The sequence below is a fragment of the Talpa europaea genome, assembly GCF_964194135.1.
Source record: "Talpa europaea genome assembly, chromosome: 2".
Taxonomy (NCBI): Eukaryota; Metazoa; Chordata; class Mammalia; order Eulipotyphla; family Talpidae; genus Talpa; species Talpa europaea.
This window is the reverse complement of record NC_140068.1, coordinates 35,144,723-35,160,125: the sequence shown is the minus strand read 5'-3', so window position 1 is coordinate 35,160,125 and position 15,403 is coordinate 35,144,723. Positions and strand designations below refer to the sequence as shown.

Here is a 15,403-nt window from a genome sequence, read left to right as displayed (position 1 = left end):
TTTTCTTTTTTTTAACTTGAAAATTAATTTTTCACTTCGGCTGATATTTTTCTACTATGTACATAACATTGGCTATGACAAATTTAAATACTGAAGCTTCATACACTGTTTTTGTACTCATGGATTGATTTACTCAGCAAACATTTTTTTAAAAAAAATTTAACAGGAAAGGGGGAATTATGTAAATGCCCAGCAAGGGAACAGGAGGCAGGACCGGAGAGATGATCTGCCTTAATCTCACCTTAGCAAAATCTAAAACTTTGCATTTGAAAACTTTTAAACTAGGATTTCAAGCTTCCAAAATTAAGAATATGTTACTGAAAATGAAACAGTGAGGAAGAAAAAGACAAAGGGAGCCCTTCTGGACTATGAGAAAGAAGTTCTGCACATGGCCCAGTCTACCTTCCTCAGGGCTTGTTGCAGAGATCAGAAAGAAAGCTTCATAGCAAGTACTGGTGTCCTACGGGGTAAGAGAGGCTTTGCAACTGAGGGGCTCTCTAAGCCCTAAGTCTTCTCAAAGGTCTTTTTCATCTGTTTAATGTCCAATACTTTTTTTTGAAGATTTATTTATTCATTTATACAAGAACCGGGATACAGGCCAGATGCGCGGGAGAGTGAGAGCATTTACCAGAGACAGAGCAGGGAGCAGAACAGGCAGACTAACTGAAATACACTGCTGAGGGGAGCAGTGGGCGTGACAGGAGTGGTATGCTGAGCCATGTGGGACCCTCGCTAGCCGGCTGGGATTGAACCAGCTCTGCTGAGGCTGCGGACAGCTTCACAGCACTGCATGCAACCACCTGCACCACCAGGGGAGGCCCTGTCCAATACATTTTAAATTAGTAATTTATTTTCCAGCTTATCCAATGGTCTGTTTTCAAAGTCGATCCTCTTATTTCCCAGTAGTCTCTTTACAAATTCCAATTAAGGACTTGTCAACTCACATATTAAATACTGTAGTTTTATTCACTGCCTAATTTTGGCAAAGCAAGCTAGAGTCCTACAACCAGAGTCTTCTGGGTTCTTGTCTTTATTTTCATTTTGTCCTTTGGTTTTAAGGATTCAATTGGGATCCACCCAACCTTAATTTCAAACAACAACATTATTTCCTCTAGAGTAACACTCCCATTCTTGTTTGTCTTTTGATATTCTCCATCACACCACTGTGATCAAAAAGTACAATTTTGGGAGCCTCCCTGGTGGTGCAAGGAGTTAAGACACAACCTACGAAGATATCCCCGGCCAGGGAGCTACATGGCACAGCAGACCTCTCCTGTCTTGCCCGCTGCTCCCCTCAGCAGTGTATTTCAGTCAATCTGCCTGTTCTGCTCCCCACTCTGTCTCTGGGGAATCCTCTCACCCCCACTCATATCACTCAGCTGTACCACAGCTTGTATGCATAAATAAAGAAATCTTTTTTAAAAAGTACCATTTTATGACTGTTATTTAAGGCTTAGAGATGTGCCCACTTTATTCTAAAGTAAAAGAAATGAACACTACATAATCCTACAAACCAAAAATCAGTGCTCTGGAGTTTTGCTCATTTGAGTATCATCTTACTTTGACTTTAGAAATGTATTCTAACACCAAACACTAGAAACTGCAATTAAGATGCAATAAGTTCTGCCATTTTTGTAGAGAACTTGTTTATGCAGCCTAGAGCAAGTGAGTCAGATTACCTGGTTTACATACCCTGGTAATTCCATATTCTACTGCATAATCTAAGTTGTCCTCTACTAAACAGTCCAGGGTTCTTAGCATGACAACTCAGGTAGTGAGAAAACCCATTATGTGATTCTGAAAGGATATTATATAAAATATACCATATTGATCAAATATTTTATTCTAGGAAAAGAGTGTTATAATAAGTTTATAAAAACATTAAAAAAAGGAAGAAAAAAAAGGTTAGCATACATAATAGAAATTTAGGTATTCTTGTAAATGAGTGCTTGAATATATCATTATATTATTTTTATTTTTTTTATAATTTTTTTTTTAGAGGCATGTTTTATTTATTTATTTAGTTAGTTAGTTGTTCATTTGTTTTGTTTATACATGCACTGGGTACAGTCAGAAGCGCAGGAGGGTGAGAGAATTCACCAGAGCCAGAGCGGGGAGCACAGCAGGCAGAAGGACCGAAGTACACTGCTGAGGGGGGAGCAGCGGGAGGCAGGAGAGGTCTGCGCACCATGTGGGACCCTCCCCCAGTGGCCTGGGAGCAGCCGGGGATCGAACCGGCGCCACAGAGGTCGCGGGCAGCTTCGCAACCCAGCGCTCAACCACTGCGCCACCAGGGAGGCCCCTATATTATTTTTAAACAAGAATGCCATAGATGTTCAAGTTGACTTAAATAAAATGCAGAATCCTTTATCTTTCTAACATAGTTATAAAGGTAATCATTTATTAATATCCTTCTCTGATTTATTATTGTATCTCAGATCAAGGAAATGTAAATGTAATTTGTTCTTTGAACAACAGAACATATGTTCTGATAGCTTCTATTTGAACTGTATGAACTAACAAAACTGGATTTTTGACTCTAGGTAACTAAATTTCTTCATGTTTCAAATTTTCCAAAATTAAATAGGGATCATATTCAGTCTATCCTACTGACATCATAATTATAAGATCAGCCTAGTATTAACATTTAAATAAAATGATGTCATATAAAGATTTTTTGAAAAACATAAGGCACCATAAAGATAGTAAGGCTTCCTTATTAGTTTGTATCATTTACTTAGGGAGAGAATGAGACTGATTTTAAAAGAAACTTCAGTGAGTGATCATAATCATCCATAAAATTGGTTATTATTTTTAACATAGGAAAAGGAAATGCTCTAATGTCTCTTTTCATAACTATTTTAAAAGACATTAGGAGCCATTTGCAGTTTTTCTGGAACTATGAACATTCACAGAATATGACAGTACAATCATTTCAGCAATTTCATGCAATTTCACAGTTCCATTTTATGCCAGTAGTACACAATTTAACTACATATTCCATGATAAATAATTTTTACTTTTTCTATTAAGATGTTTCAAATAATCTTACCAACAGATAAAATGAGAACAATTCTAAATCACAGCTTTAAAAATCTACTTAGGTAAAATAGTTTTTAAAATAGCCTTTTTTCTTAATTGAAATAACACTGCATTATCACATTATATAAGTTTCAGGTGTTCAACATTGTGGGTTTCTATGGACTGAGCTGTGTCTTCTCTTCCCCACCCAATTCCCTTCCCCTATGTTGAATTCCTAACCTCCAATATCATGGTCTTTGGAGATGGTAATTAAATACCTCTAGGAGGTAATTAAGTTCACATAAGGTCATAAGGGTTAGGGTCTCATGATGGGATTAGTGTCCTTATAAGAAGAGACATCAGTAAGCTCACTTCTTCCCTTTGCCACACGAGGACACATCAAGTAAGTCCACAGTATTTTGTTAAGGCAGATTGAGCTAATACACTGGGAGTATACAAATATGCTCCCACTAAAATCTAGCTTATTAGTTATAAAGTACATTCATTGTAAAGTATGTGTTATATTAGTTTAAAATGACAATGAAAATGGAAACAAAAAATTAAGGAGATATTGTAACAGATACCCTGCTAGTTTCCTTAAAACTTATCTAGTGGAATGAAACTGATTTATAAAGGTTATACATTAAAAAATATTTCAAGAATAATGAATATGAATCATTATGTTTATAAAAAACAATATTTTTAGGAAAATGTGAAAAATCCAATTACCTAAATAAAATCTGACATCTTACTAATAAGTCTTTAGTGGTCAATTTCTACTACACACATTCGTGCCTTCAGTAACATAAAAAATTTACCAAAGTCCTGCTATAGGCCAAGACCTATAATTGACACAGAAAATAAAAACTATTTTCCCCCAGGGGACTTGCCTGAATAATAATATCTGATTCTGTGAGCTACTTGTCCTCACTTTTCCAGAGTGGTGTTGAAAAGCCAAAGGCCAGGCTGAAACGGCTCAGAAACATGGAGGGGATTTTTTTTTTTAAGATTTATTTTTATTCATTTATGCATAGAAGAACTAGGATGTAGGCCAGGGGTGCAGGGGATGAGAGGATTCACCTGAGCCAGAGTGGGGAGCAAAACAGGCAGATCTACTGAAATACACTGCTAAAGGGAGCAGTGGGCGAGAAGGGAGAAGTCCTCTACACCATGTGGGTCAGCTCCCTGGCTGGGGATTGAACTCATACCGAAGAAGTGCCTGATGATAGCTTGATAGTGCTGAGACTTTAACCTCTGTGCTACCAGGGAGGTCCTGGAGGGTTTTTTTTTTAAGAGACTGTGAGATTGGTGAAGAAATAAGGCACCAGCAGATGGATATTTAAAGAGGGTTTTAATGGTATTTCACATATTAAGAGAGATTTAAGCCCTCTTAACCCATATTCTCACAAAATATTCAGCCACATATTAATTTGCTATTAATGACTGTAGAACTCGATCCAGGAGGAAGATGCACTGAATTTCTGATGATCAAGGTGAGGGGAAAAGGAGATTTTACTTAGACAGAGTAGTTTAGTTTCTACAATGAACTATGTCATTTTTCCCCCTTTTCTTGTGCTAGTTTCTTTTAAGTTAGAAAGAAAAATTTGAAAGACAAAGGCTGTTCTTCATACGTTGTATGGTCAAATTAATAACAATAGGCTTAGTGCTATTTATGAAATGAAATCTGAAAGTATAATGTCCATAAAAAGGGGGAGGGTACATATTTCCTGCCCCATCTAATGAAGAGTGGTGTGGAGTGGGGAGGAGAAGCTAAGAAGACTTGGGGGAACAGAGACGTGAACAAGCTGTGCTTGCTTCTTGGCATTGTAATTATACCAGGGACCTGGGGACATGGAAGGAGATACATGGAGACACACAGAGACACTTGGAAGAGACATGGCTCAGAGACCCATGGGGAAGCTGACAACGACAGTCATTACTTTTTAAATTGTACTTTGATTTTTTTTTTTAAAGAAAACTTCTTGAGAGTTTTCTTTTTTTATATATATATATTTTTTAAGATTTATTTATTTATTTATACAAGCACTGGGTACAGTCAGAAGCGTGGGAGGGTGAGAGAATTCACCAGAGCCAGAGCGGGGAGCAGAGCAGGCAGAAGGACCGAAGTACACTGCTGAGGGGAGCAGCGGGCGGCAGGAGAGGTCTGCGCGCCATGTGGGACCCTCCTCTGGTGGCCGGGGAGCAGCCGGGGATCAAACCAGCGCTGCAGATGCTGCGGGCAGCTTTGCAACCCAGTGCTCAACGCTGCGCCACCTGGGAGGTCCTGTACTTTGATTTTGCTCCTTTTATCCCAGACTTGCCTAATCCCTTCTGCCCCTCTCCTATGGTTCCCCAATGGAAGGTGCCTTAGACTTGTGGAGAGATTTCAGGCCACTTGTGGAGAGAATTGGCCTGCTTTGGGCCAATTCTGTTTGACTAGGCATTTACCTAGGAGGGAATGGGTAACTTTGGTTGTTTAACTGGGAAACTTATCTTTCTCTTTTCTATGCACACAAATCCTATTAAAGTTCTTTTCTATTAAAGTTCTTTCACACTAAGAGTTTGCTTTCTCCTTATGCCTGTGGGTAGCAGGACCTCTTTAGCGCATGCAGGTTTGGGAGTCTCAGGGTGCCCCTCCATCTGCACCCTAACATTAGCAAAAAGAGTTAACTTCGATTTATTTAAGCCAAGAGCACTATAAAATCCTAACTGAAAAAGAGTTTTAAAATCCAATTACTTTGAGAAAGAATTACCTCTTATGGTATATTTTCTCTCTATGTGATTCCAGAATTATTGTTGAAAAAAATCTTTTGGAAAGTATTTATAAAGTATAATAATGCTGGAGATAATTTTCTCTACATAAATACATGTGTTTCCCCAGGACATTTAACTTGACTTCTAAAATAGCAAACTTAAGTCCTACCACAAGGTTTATTATTTACGGGCCATGTAATTGGAGCTGTGCTACCATACTTTAGCCAAGACAGAGAGTAAGCCTCCCTCAGTGAGACAAGTCAAGAACTGCAAAAAATGCAGAAAACCCTCCTCAGATATCATTCATCTAAGAAACAAAAGATATGAACTACTAGGATAAGGGCAAAAACCCTGCTTCCTTAGCTCACCCCATCTCCCTGCCCCCAGGGCACAGATAACCAATTGAAACTGGGAGAACCAATTGAAACTGAGGAAGAGAAATGGTGTATAGAATATATAACACTTAGACACTTTATATTATATTAGGTTGTTATATAAAATATATGCAGAAAGAGAAATCGAATATAGGTGTTCAAGGCTTGGAACCTCCTTACCCCATAAACTCATGGGCAAAACATTAAAAAGGATGTAAATTTGATCTAGTAAACAAAGAGAAAATGAGTGCTTATGAAGTACTACATTTATTGAAAATACCACAGCACTAAGCAAGATAAATTGAAAAAGAGAGAGACTTAAAAATAGTTAAGATCTAGGGGCCTCCTTGGTGGCGCAAGGGGTTAAGATGCAGCACTATGAAGCTATTGGCAGCCGATGGAGCACAAGTTGGATTCCCAGCCAGGGAGGTGACCCACATGGCGCAGATGGCCTCTCTGACTCACCCGCTGTTCCCCTCAGCAGTTTATTTCAGTACATATGCCTGTTCTTCTCTCCACTCTGTCTCTGGTGAATCCTCTCACTCCCACATCTCTGGCCTGCACCCCAACTCTTGTATGCATAAATATATAAATCTTTAAAAAAAATAGTTAAGGGTTTATATTAATTTCTACCTGGGGAAAAGAAAAGGAAAATCTGAAAGATATTTCAAAGGATGAAACAAAAATATTAAAAGAGGAAAATTGAATTCAAAATTCTAAGCTAAAAGATAGGACTTGGGCCTCCCTTGTGGCGCAAGGGGTTAAGCACCACACTGTGAAGCATCCACAGCCTGGGCAGCATGAGTTCGATCCCAGGGCCAGCTAGGGAGCAACCCACCTGGTGCAGCAGGCCTCTTCTGACTCACCCGCTGCTCCCTTCAGCAGTGTACTTAGGTCAACCTGCCTGTTCTGTTCCCCACACTGTCTCTGGTGAATCCACCAAGCAAAAGATTTTTTTAAATCTTTAAAAAAAAAATAAAAGATAGGACTTAAGGTAAGGTCAGATAGAAATGCTAGTATTAAGAAAGGAAACTAGGTTTCTTGGCTTATTTATTTTTAATTCTTTGGCATGTGGGAGATGTCCAATGGAGAAATTGATTAATTCAATTTTGGACATGTGGCATTTGAGGTGATGGCAGACATCCATGTACCAGCAGCTGTCTTAAAAGCTGAAATGGACAGAAACTTTCTAAAATAAGTTTAGGATTCTATCACCTCATAACACCATTTAATGCTTGCCACACAAAGCTCTTAATTTATTCAAGGGCATCAGTTGGCACTGGGCACAAAAGTAACTGACTTCTAAAACCACGGTCATACCGTACAATTAATCAGCTCTATCACTAAAATCACAGATAGCTCTAAAGACTAAAGCTATAGATGTAATCTACTAAGAACTAACTTCCTTTCCAAATTATTATAAATTTGGGCACTCACACATGCTGAGCATTTATAACATGATCAAATGAAGCCAACAGACAATACCAGAAGAACTCAATGACCACAAATATTCAGTATTCAAACCACAAGATGGGTAATTCCCTTGAAGACCTCTAGATGTGACTACATCCTACCTTGTCTGGTAGACACTTACCAGTATTTATTTCACCATCTGCCCCTTTCTGAAAGGAGCTAAGAGGATAGAAATAAGACCTTAAACAGACTGAGAAATTTCTTCCACATACAGTTATAAATTAATGTAGCAGAACTTGAAACCATTAAAGAACTGCTAAATACACATATATCCTAAATACACTGCCTACATACACATATATCCACTATTACCACTGAAGCAAAGAGCCAATATCTTAGTAGCAATCTCCAAAAGCCCTGAAATTATGTCCTCTTATTTTGTCCCAGCAGGTAAAAGACTGGAAAGTGACTGAGCACTGACAATATCCAAAATACACATCATTACAGAGTGTTTTAAATTTTATTTTATGCTATGCTTCTAATAAAAAAGACTTTCACCATAAATTACTGTATCTAATGTCTTACTAACTAATGTGGGAAAGAATCTCTGTTACTCTGAAGAGCATAATTGTGTTTAAAATGGCAGGAAGAGCTGTTTCCTAAGTATGCCTATTAGGTTACCACCTCTTTTTTCCCCACTCTTAAAAGTCAGAGGCTAATCACTCAAAGGGCTATAAATATGCTTAAATTCTCCCCCTACTCTCAGAAAGTATATGTTTCAACAGTCTGCATTTTCCAAAATGTTGACATATTTCCCATCCTACATGTTCTTCTACAATGTGAACCTTTAACTCTATGATGAGTTCCTAGACCCAATTTCATTTAAGTGTATGTGAAAGGCTTTCCTATACCAAGCAATTCCTGGACACCAACAAGGAATCCAAGAATTCAACTCAATTCTGATACTATCCAGAGAGATTCCACAGGTACAGTACTCAGACTTCCAAGACTACCCTCCATTTCAGATACTCAGGCTGTTACTGTGCTTATGACCAATAGGTTATAAATCAGAGGTTGCCACGACCACCTCCTGGCTCACAGAATTTAGGAAACATGCTTACTCACTAGGTACCAATTTATTACAAAGGTAATGAATGAATAGCCAGATGAAGAAATACATAGGGCCTGATATGTGGGAAGTGGCATGGAGCTGTTATGGCCTCTACAAGCACACCATTCTCTCCAAATCTCCTTGTGTGATCACCAAGCAAAAGTTCTCTGAACTGTTCATTTTGTGTGTGGATTTTATGGACACTTTAGTACATTAGGCACAATTGATCAATTCATTGGTCAATGGCCACTGAGTAAACCTTTAGGCCCTCTACCCTCCCCAGAGGTCAGGGGATGGGACTGATTTTTCCCTCACATGGTTGGTTCTCCTGGCAACCAGCATACATCTTTTAAGTGGAGTCCACAATGAAAGACACCTTTGTCATTCTCCTCTCAATACTCAGAAAATTCCAAAGGTTTGGGAAGCTGTGAGCCAGGAACCTTGGACAAAGATCAAATCTACATGAGTAATATAGCATGATCATTTAAATGACATATTTTTTTCTTTAAATCACAAATCACACTTCCCCATCAAAAAGGTGAATCCAATTCTCCTCCTCTCAAATTAAGGTGGCCTTCATGATTTACTTGCATGTAACAAATAAAAATGGCTGAAGTGTAACTGAATGACTTCCAAACCTAGATTAGCAGAAGCCATCTTTCTCAGATTCTAGCAGCCACCATGCCGTGAAAAGACCAAGATACCTGGAAAGGACACAGAGGTCCTCTAGTCAACTACTCTAGCTCAATCTGGCCTTCAAATCATCCCCAACTAGGAATACGTAAAGTCATCATCTTTGATGGATTTTCCAACCCCAATTATTCTAACTCCCAACAGAGAGAGTCATACCCAGACAGTAAAGTCTTCCCATCTGTGAGCCCAGACATTATGGAACAGAGACAAATCATTCCCAGAATGACTGTGAATCCTCAAGAATTTGTGAGTATAATAAAATAATTTTGTTTTTATAGGTATTATGGTGGGGTTTTGAAAGACAGCAATCAATAGATAACTGAAATGTTTGTACTGGGTGACATGGCTATCTCCTCACATTATTGACCATATTCCACATTTTTCTTCCCCTTTATTCTCCTGTAACTTTCATTTCAATACTGTTGTTTTTTGGTTTTGGTTTTGGTTTTTGGCCAGTGATAAATGCCTACTGCGAATTTCTCAATTTATTTAGACAATTCAAATCCAGAAACTATCATATCCAATAAAATAATTTCTTAGGGGCCTGGTTTCCAGCTTGTTTTAGTAGCTTCTTTCTCAACATCCTCTTGATTTTTTGAACTACTTTAGTTTTTTTCACTTTTTTAAATCTAATCTATGTTTAACTTGGTGATGACTAAAGACCATTACTTGAAGATGCTGTGCACCCAAATTTACCCATGGTAAGTAAGCATTCTGTCAGGCATAAGAACTTTTCAGCACTTAATGTAAATAAGGCACTATGCCAATACTTCAGATGATTATCATTATAAAAACTTTATTAATGAGAATTGGCTATAATGATTTTTATATATCTACTCTTATCCACATTATTTTAGCAGAAAACACACTTTAATGTTTTTAACAAGAGACTATTCTTATTTGATATATACTCTCAATATAAATTCTTCAAACCACTACATTTTATAAACTCAGTCTATTTTATAATTTTCTACTACAACTAATAGGTATAAATTGGTCACTCATAAATCACAATACAAAAAACCCCAGCTGTTAATTTTCCTGACAGAACCATACTTCCTTAATGAGTCTTTATAGCTACTTGGCAAAGAAAAACCTAATGCTATTGCTTCTAATTTTAGTCACTTCTAGATTAAAGTTTAAGACTTTCAGAACATATTCAATTAGATTCTGGCATTATAATCAATTACAATTCAAAAATTCCTTTTGGAACTCTTTGCCATCCAAGGACCTGATCTCCTAGTTTCACCTCTACTTTTACCTTGCTCTGGTGAGTTTCTGCTTTTCACAGATATATATTAAGAACAAACTATACATATGGTCAATATTATCCTCTTGCTACCTTAGGAAGGTGTGGTAGGAAACCCTTCCTGATGCACTGGCTAGCTAGTGGCTGAAGTAACAACCCATGAAGTCTAGGAATGAAAAATAAAAAGTGAAGAAAGGAGGGGTTGAAAAATAGGGAGAAGGGCCTCCCCTGTGGTGCAGCGGTTGAGCGCTGGGTTGCGAAGCTGCCCGCGGCCTCTGCGGCGCCAGTTCGATCCCCAGCTGCTCCCCGGCCACCAGAGGAGGGTCCCACATGGCGCGCAGACCTCTCCTGCCGCCCGCTGTTCCCCTCAGCAGTGTACTTCAGTCCTTCTGCCTGCTCTGCTCCCCGCTCTGGTGAATTCTCTCACCCTCCCACACTTCTGACTGTACCCAGTGCATGTATAAACAAAAAAAAAAAAAAAAAAAAAAAAAGGTACTTTAAAAAAAAAGTGGGGAGAAGAAAATGAAGGGATGAACAAACCAAAGGAGAATGAGCTATACTGGAAAAAGGGAGGGAGGGCTAAATGGTTAAGAAGTTTAAACAGATATTCAGAATAACTTCCATGCGGTTATTCTGAAGTTAAAGAGTAGGAGGAAAATGTGTCAGAGTTTAAGAGATGAGAGGCTAGATGTTAGATGGCCCACCCATGGCAAGTTTTTCTCTGATGAGAATGAGAAACAATGAGGGGAAGTACAGATAGAAGAACCAGTTGGCCTGAACCTCAATAACTTATTACATAAGGGTCAGGAGTAATGATTTACAGGTGGCAATGAGAGCAAGAAGAAAAAGATGTCACCTCCAGGATCTCTGATTGATAAAATGTGTGAAAATAAAACAGCGGTCACCATGAAGGCTGCAGGAAATTCAGTATCTTAGGGAATAAGCCAGGTTAGTAATTAAAGTGAGAAGACAGAATAACTTCTAGAGAGATGTGGCTATACCATGGAATAAGAGTTCTAAAGAGCAAGAATGAAAACCTCATGAGTGTCCAGGAAAAGAAAGCACACAGCTACCTGAGGATAAGCCAGATGACCCAGGGGCCTGTGTTTGGAAGTGGGCACCAAGATATATTTTGGTCTTTGAATTAACAGTGGATTTTTCAGATGCTAAATATGTCAGAGAGTGATGACTAGAGTTAGTCTTCCTCCTTACACTTGTATAACATTCATGTAACAAATATTTGAGTTCCTACTATGTGACAGACATCTATTGGTCTCCATCACAAAGTCTTGACAGGTTATCTTCAAAATGTTTCTCAAATCTGCCCCTGTATCTCAACTGCTCCAAGCCTAATCTTGGCCCTCATAATTTCTCACCAGAATATATTCACAAGAGCCTCTTACTAGTTTCCTTGACTCCATCTACCCGTTAAGGTGACCTATTTAAGACAAAGACTCAGCATATACACAAGAGTGGCAGGACAAGGAGAATGTCCTCTCAACAAATGAATGACCCCAATATATTTGTGTGCAAGTAAACTTAAGCTGGATAGTCTTGATAGTTTTAGCGAAAAGAAAGCAGCTTTGGCTTATCTATCCCATGTGTATACTAAAACCAAAGAGGGCACAACTGTGGATAATTCAGAGACAGCAACATGATATACTGCAGCAATAATAAGTAATTATATAAAAGTGGGTTAAATGGTATTGTAGAGCATCATTAAGTCTATGCATTAGTTTCACTTGCCATGGTAACAGCTGATGACACAGTGGCTTAAAGCAACCCAAATTTATTAAGCTTACAATTCTGGTGGTCAGAAGTCTAAAAATAGCATCACTAGGCTAAAATCTAGAGGTTCTTGAGGAGACTCTGTTTTCTGGACTTTTCTAACTTCTAGAGGCCCCTTGCATTGCTTTCCATCTTGAAAGCCATTTCCACCTTGGAAGTCAGCAAAGGTGGGTCAAGTCATTCTCATATCCTATCACTCTGACAATGATTCTGCTTCTCACTTTCACTCAAAAAGGATTCTTGTGATTACAGTAGCCCCATCCAAATAATCAAGAATAATCTCCCCACCTCAAGATATTTAGCTTAATCACAATGGTGAATGTGGTAATAGATAGAGATTCAAGGGATTAGAATGCAGATATCTTATAGGGAGAGAAGAGGCATTATTCTACCATCATCCAGTCCCATAATTTTCTCCATCAACACTCCACAATCCAAAAGTTAAAACAGAGAAAACCAACAATAAAAGTGACCTAGGATTAAAGTTTAAAGACATGCAGGGTCGCTGAAGAGGGCAAAATAAAGCAATAGACTTGGCTTCAGTTCAAACTGTTTCTAGGCCAGCTGACTTTGCCAACTCCTTTATGACCACAGAGTACTCTTATCCAGGCTCCTTATTCACCAGTTTTTCTGATTATCACAGGGTATTAGTATAAGAATACGTGGACAAGGGCCTCCCTGGTGGTGCAAGGGGTTAAGAAGCAACCTATGAAGCTATCCACAGCCACTGCAGCATGAGTTTAATCCCCGGCCAGGGAGCTACCCACATGGTGCAGCAGACCTCTCCTGTCTCTCCTGCTGCTCCCCGCAGCAGTGTATTTCAGTCAATCTGCCTGTTCTGTTCCCTACTTTGTCTCTGGTGAATCCTCTCACCCCACCCCCACACCTCTGGCCTGTACCCCAATTCTTGTATGCATAAATAAATCTTAAAAAAAAAAAGAATGGGCCTCCCTGGTGGCGCAAGGGGTTAAGCACAATACTATGAAGCAATCCACAGCCTCTGCAGCACAAGTTCAATCCCCAGCTGGCCAGGGAGCAACCTACATGGCGATGCAGACCTTTCCTGTCTCTCCTGCTGCTCCCCTCAGCAGTGTATTTCAGTCTGCCTGTGTTCTGTTCCCCACTCTGTCTCTGGTGGATCCTCTCACCCCCCTGCATCTCTGCTCTGTACCCCAGCTCTTATATGCATAAATAAATCTTTTAAAAAAAAAAGAATGTGTGGACAATGTAAACATATTCAACTAACAACATTGGAAGTACACATTCTTTTAGGTCACTTAAGGAAGGTGTATGTCAGCATAGAAATCGTAAGACTAATTTATATGCCAAAGACATTCCATGATTGAATAGATTCTTTTAAAGTTTTATTGCATAAAATTAATGCAAAAACATCCAATCAAATGCACTGTAGCCTCAGAGAGTATAAAATTTCTAGTTATCTTTAGGTATCTAAAAGAAAAAAGGCTTTTAAGAAAACCACCTCCCACACTGACAGTTTATGCTGGGAAGGAAGTAACTGCAAACATATTTTAGGCAAATGATGACTATAAAAAAAAAAGACTTTATTTTAATTAAATTAACATTATGTTTTACAGTTTTCCCTTCATACCCTAGAATAATATAAATTTTATTCTTTTTTTCTAACATAGGCAATGTGGTAGATTCAAGGTCAGTTTATGAAGATTCCAATGAACACACAAGGAAAGAATCTGAGTGTAACTTGATCCCATGCTTATGATTGCAGGGTGGCTGCCAGGTGACTGGCAACTCACACAAAAGATGAGTATTCCCACCCTCACTATCCTTTCCACCCTCTCATCTGAGGGTGCTTAGGGAGATAATAGAAGTGAAAGTCACAGTCATGTGAGGGTGTTTAGGGTGGTAATAAGAGTCATAGACACACAAGCCCATGACAACAGCTAACAAACCAGAGCAGGAACTAAGTAAACAGCAGAGGCAACCATCTGCCTCCATTTTTAGATACAGTAATTTCTCAATATTTGTGGGTTCTCTATTTTCCAAATTTGCCTACTTGTTAAAATTTATACATGCTCTTTTTTTTAAACAAGATTTATTTATTATGCATACAAGAGCTGGGGTACAGGCAAGAGGTGCAGAGGGTTAGAGGATTCACCAGAGACAGATTGGGGAACAGAACAGGCGGACTGACTGAAATACACTGCTGAGGGGAGCAGAGAGCAAGACAGGAGAGTTCGGCTGCGCCATGTGGGTTGCTCCCTGGCCATCTGGGAATCGAACTTGCGCTACAGAGGCTCGGATTGCTTTATAGTGTGGTGCTTAACCCCTTGCGCCACCATGGAGGCCCTATATGTGCTCTTTTAACAATGTGTTCGATATACTTTATTCAGGCATGGGTTATAGTGTGTTGATCATGAGCTCATTACTCAATAATATGTACAAAGTCCGTAGTCTTTAAACAGAAATGCACCTAAAACAAGATTATTTATTGAACAACTGATGAAAACATGACCAGAGGATGTCAGCTGTAACTATTTCCTCTAGAACATAATTGATAGAACATACCTACCTCAAATAATGAGAATCAACTCTATTTTATTTGCTGCTCATCTCTACTTTTGATAGCTGTGGTCCCTAATAGTGTTGTCCTATCGCCATCAGAGGAAAGAATATATACAAAAACATATATATCAATGACTATTCCAGGAGAGAATGAACCAAGGGGCAGGGACCTGGAGAGTGGGTACAAACTGCCATTAACTGACCTCTCCTCCTGCACAAACCACCTCAGTTTTTGCAGTAATTCTGAAATAGGTATTGTTACTTTCATTTCTACAGATGAAGAACTGAGGGCCTGGTACGTTAGTAAATGGTGTAAGTGAAATTCAAACTGGACCTGTCTAACCCAGAACCACACCTCTAGCCCAGATGGTGGGCACTGTGGCTCTGAGATTGTGCTCTTTGGTCTGCCCATGAAAAACCTCAATCTAATATAGACCCATGCACTCCTGGCTTTCAGAA

The 15,403-nt window shown here is 39.0% G+C and overlaps 1 protein-coding gene across 1 annotated transcript in view; it reads right to left on the bottom strand.

Annotated features, from left to right (window-relative positions):
* The window catches only part of FAM184A (family with sequence similarity 184 member A), a gene marked incomplete at both ends in the record, with an annotated part of 92,867 nt that overhangs the window by 66,707 nt on the left and 10,757 nt on the right, over positions 1 to 15,403 (bottom strand). The gene's annotated exons all lie outside the window — the stretch shown is intronic.